Source organism: Anopheles funestus (genome assembly GCF_943734845.2).
Source record: "Anopheles funestus chromosome X unlocalized genomic scaffold, idAnoFuneDA-416_04 X_unloc_148, whole genome shotgun sequence".
NCBI classification, from domain to species: Eukaryota; Metazoa; Arthropoda; class Insecta; order Diptera; family Culicidae; genus Anopheles; species Anopheles funestus.
Window position 1 is genome coordinate 13 of NW_026045092.1, and position 4,988 is coordinate 5,000.

The window sequence follows — 4,988 nt, forward strand, 5'->3', positions numbered from 1 at the left end:
GTCTCGGGGTCACTTTTTGACCAAAAAACCACTATATATCATTCGAAAGGTAATTTCAAGGGCTACAAAAAATTGTTCTACGGCACCCCCCTCCGACGTCTAGTATTCGAGTTATTGGCCAAAAACCGCAACTATAGCGGTTTTTCGTACAGGGTACCCGACTCTAGTAAAATGATGCGATTTTTACTAGTCTAGGAACTTTTTGGTCAAAAAATCAAGTATATGTCATTCGATAGATAATTTCAAGGGCTACCAAAAATTGTTCTACGGCACCCCCCTGCGACGTCTAGTATTCGAGTTATTAGCCAAAAACCGCAACTTAAGCGGTTTTTCGTCCAGGGTACCCGACTCTAGTAAAATGATGCGATTTTTACTAGTCTAGGGAACTTTTTGGCCAAAAAATCAAGTATATGTCAATCGATAGATAATTTCAAGGGCTACCAAAAATTGTTCCACGACACCCCCCTGCGACGTCTAGTATTCGAGTTATTAGCCAAAAACCGCAATTATAGCGGTTTTTCGTCCAGGGTACCCGACTCTAGTAAAATGATGCGATTTTTACTAGTCTAGGAACTTTTTGGTCAAAAAATCAAGTATATGTCATTCGATAGATAATTTCAAGGGCTACCAAAAATTGTTCCACGACACCCCCCTGCGACGTCTAGTATTCGAGTTATGGGCCAAAAACCATTCATACTTGAGCATTTTGCTCATTTTGCCTGTACGGGTACCGGGGACTAGTAAAATCAGGCCAATTTTACTAGAGTAGGGGTCCTTTTTGGTCAAAAAAACAACTTTTGCTCGTTCGATAGGGAATCGATAGGGCAACAAAAAATCGTTCTACGACCCCCCCTTCCGATGTCTAGTATTCGAGTTATGGGCCAAAAACAGTTTATAGCTAATTTTTCACTCGATTTTTCACCAAGTATCGCACATTACTCCGGTTCTATGCATTGGATCGTCAATCTTTAAGATTTTATGGGTAGTTCCAACTGTTTGCTACATTTCATCCATACATCACGAACCGATTCAATGTCTGTGGTAGAAGTTATTAGAGGAATAAAAAAATTTACCCTTGGCTTTGGACCGTACAAGTTTACCCATTTTTGGCCCGTATTTGCCCCATAGCTCCGCCGGTATCCAAGATATCGCCACACTTTCTTCTGGCCATGGGTAGATGGCACTTGTGGCTAGATTTCTTCCATGCACCACTAATCGCTACCATGTCTGTGGCCGGAGCTATTCACGAAAGCGCCTCGCGCACTTGGTCGGATTTTTGGTCCAACTTGCACCATTTTTGGCCCATATTTGCCCCATAGCTCCGCCGGTATCCAAGATATGGCCACACTTTCTTCTGGCCATGGGTAGATGGCACTTGTGGCTAGATTTCTTCCATGCACCACTAATCGCTACCATGTCTGTGGCCGGAGCTATTCACGAAAGCGTCTCGCGCACTTGGTCGGATTTTTGGTCCAACTTGCACCATTTTTGGCCCGTATTTGCACCATAGCTCCGCCGGTATCCAAGATATGGCCACACTTTCTTCTGGCCATGGGTAGATGGCACTTGTGGCTAGATTTCTTCCATGCACCACTAATCGCTACCATGTCTGTGGCCGGAGCTATTCGACGAACAACCATCGCATTTACCTAGGTACTTTTTCGGATTTTTGGTCCAACTTGCACCATTTTTGGCCCATATTTGCCCCATAGCTCCGCCGGTATCCAAGATATGGCCACACTTTCTTCTGGCCATGGGTAGATGGCACTTGTGGCTAGATTTCTTCCATGCACCACTAATCGCTACCATGTCTGTGGCCGGAGCTATTCGACGAACAACCATCGCATTTACCTAGGTACTTTTTCGGATTTTTGGTCCAACTTGCACCATTTTTGGCCCATATTTGCCCCATAGCTCCGCCGGTATCCAAGATATGGCCACACTTTCTTCTGGCCATGGGTAGATGGCACTTGTGGCTAGATTTCTTCCATGCACCACTAATCGCTACCATGTCTCTGGCCGGAGCTATTCACGAAAGCGCCTCGCGCACTTGGTCGGATTTTTGGTCCAACTTGCACCATTTTTGGCCCATATTTGCCCCATAGCTCCGCCGGTATCCAAGATATGGCCACACTTTCTTCTGGCCATGGGTAGATGGCACTTGTGGCTAGATTTCTTCCATGCACCACTAATCGCTACCATGTCTGTGGCCGGAGCTATTCGACGAACAACCATCGCATTCACCTTCTCGTTGCACTTCTTCGGGAATTTGGTGCAACCAAGTTTTCACTATAACTTGGTCATTTTCCGTCCATCGGACATGCGGTTTTGGGTGTCGATACTTGACACCGCGCGCTACAATATGTTCCTCCACGACCATGTGGTCCGATGCTTCCAACAGGAGCTATTCGAGGAGTACCGATTTTTCACCATTAAAAATGCTCAATTTTGCACCAACTTTTGCCTATAACTCAGGCTGTATCGATCGGATCTTCAATCTTGAAAAAGTTTTGGATAGGTGGCATCAAATGCTACATTTCGTTCTTCCACGTCAACTTTGTCCGATGTCTAGCAAAAAAGTTATTCGCGAACCAAGTCCAGAACCCATGCAATGGCTGCCCTCATTGCATACATCACGGCGGTTAACTCTCGTTACTCTATACCGAGGACTTGGTACATTTTCAGGCATTCGTTGCTACTTCTCGGTTCATGATATTCGTTTACGGTCTTCACTAGGGCATTTGGTGCTCCTTATCGGTTCATGATATTCGTTTACGGTCTTCACTAGGGCATTTGGTGCTCCTTATCGGTTCATGATATTCGTTTACGGTCTTCACTAGGGCATTTGGTGCTCCTTATCGGTTCATGATATTCGTTTACGGTCTTCACTAGGGCATTTGGTAATGGGCTTCCCACTTTCTACTGATCGATCCATACTCACTTGCGTGCACCTAGCCTAGGAAGGTTTCCTATGGCTTCCCATCTTTCTACTGATCGATCCATACTCACTTGCGTGCACCTAGCCTAGGAAGGTTTCCTATGGCTTCCCATCTTTCTACTGATCGATCCATACTCACTTGCGTGCACCTAGCCTAGGAAGGTTTCCTTGGGCTTCCCATCTTTCTACTGATCGATCCATACTCACTTGCGTGCACCTAGCCTAGGAAGGTTTCCTATGGCTTCCCATCTTTCTACTGATCGATCCATACTCACTTGCGTGCACCTAGCCTAGGAAGGTTTCCTATGGCTTCCCATCTTTCTACTGATCGATCCATACTCACTTGCGTGCACCTAGCCTAGGAAGGTTTCCTATGGCTTCCCATCTTTCTACTGATCGATCCATACTCACTTGCGTGCACCTAGCCTAGGAAGGTTTCCTATGGCTTCCCATCTTTCTACTGATCGATCCATACTCACTTGCGTGCACCTAGCCTAGGAAGGTTTCCTTGGGCTTCCCATCTTTCTACTGATCGATCCATACTCACTTGCGTGCACCTAGCCTAGGAAGGTTTCCTATGGCTTCCCATCTTTCTACTGATCGATCCATACTCACTTGCGTGCACCTAGCCTAGGAAGGTTTCCTATGGCTTCCCATCTTTCTACTGATCGATCCATACTCACTTGCGTGCACCTAGCCTAGGAAGGTTTCCTATGGCTTCCCATCTTTCTACTGATCGATCCATACTCACTTGCGTGCACCTAGCCTAGGAAGGTTTCCCTTTGGTACCGACTTCCATCTACGCACTCGATATAACCTAGGTACTTGGTACCGATGATGGTTAACACTCAAGCATTTCTTGCAACCTGGGGCCATGGTACCAATTTTCACTTCTTAGGTACGTTTATGGGCCCGCATTAATCCAATATTGCTCCGATGGCCTTTCGCATTATTTCATCCGATAGCCCTTGCCAAAAGCTACCAAAAGTTCCTCCACGGCCATGTGCTCCGACGCTTAGTTTAGGAAATATTCGAAAAAATTCATTTTAGGAAACATTTTCTTATTGGAAAATCACCTTAAATCGATGGCCATTTTTTGGGCAAAAACTTTAACGTCTTCCCGACTTTGCGGGAATTGCGAATTTTAGGCACCCAGAGAAAATCTTTTACTTTAAGGGGGCGGCCGCGAAGTTGCCCAAAGTCTCGGACACAAAAATTCTCAAGTTCCCCACTCTAGTAAAGCGCCCTATGAGTATCTCCTGGCCCGCGAGCTCTGCGAGCGGGCCAGCTTCGGCGATTTTTGCCTTTTCGCCTAGGCGGTTCTTCTACGAAATTGGTCCACAGCTTTTGCTCAGAAAGCTAGCATTTGTTGCAACAGTTAGGTGCTTGGTACCACATTTTGGTATCCATTTGGGCATTTGTTGCAACTACTCGGTACTTTGGCCCACATTTCGCTCTACTCGGGCCTCTTTGGTGCTACTTGTCGGTACTTTTGGCCAACTTAGGCCAATTGGGTGCAACTTGTGGGTACTCTGTGGGTACTTTAGGGCATATTGTGTCTTTCGGGTGAACCTTCGCAATACTTCATGGGTACTGATGGCCAACTTAGGAACATTCAGTGCAACCTTTGGGCCTAAGGAAATTTGTCCAACTCTTTGGACTTAGAAAATTTTCTGGACTTAGAAAATTTTTTGGACTTGTAAAAATTTTCAAATGTTCAATTTGGCCCATATTTCGCTCTACTCGGGCCTCTTTGGTGCTTCTTGTCGGTACTTTTGGCCAACTTAGGCCAACTCAGTGCTTCTTGTGGGTACTCTATCGGTACTTTTGGCCAACTTAGGCCAATGGGGTGCTATTTGTGGGTACTCTATCGGTACTTTTGGCCAACATAGGCCAATTGGGTGCTACTTGTGGGTGCTCTATCGGTACTTTTGGCCAACTTAGGCCAACTGGGTGCTATTTGTGGGTACTCTATCGGTACTTTTGGCCAACTTAGGCCAACTCAGTGCTTCTTGTGGGTACTCTATCGGTACTTTTGGCCAACTTAGGC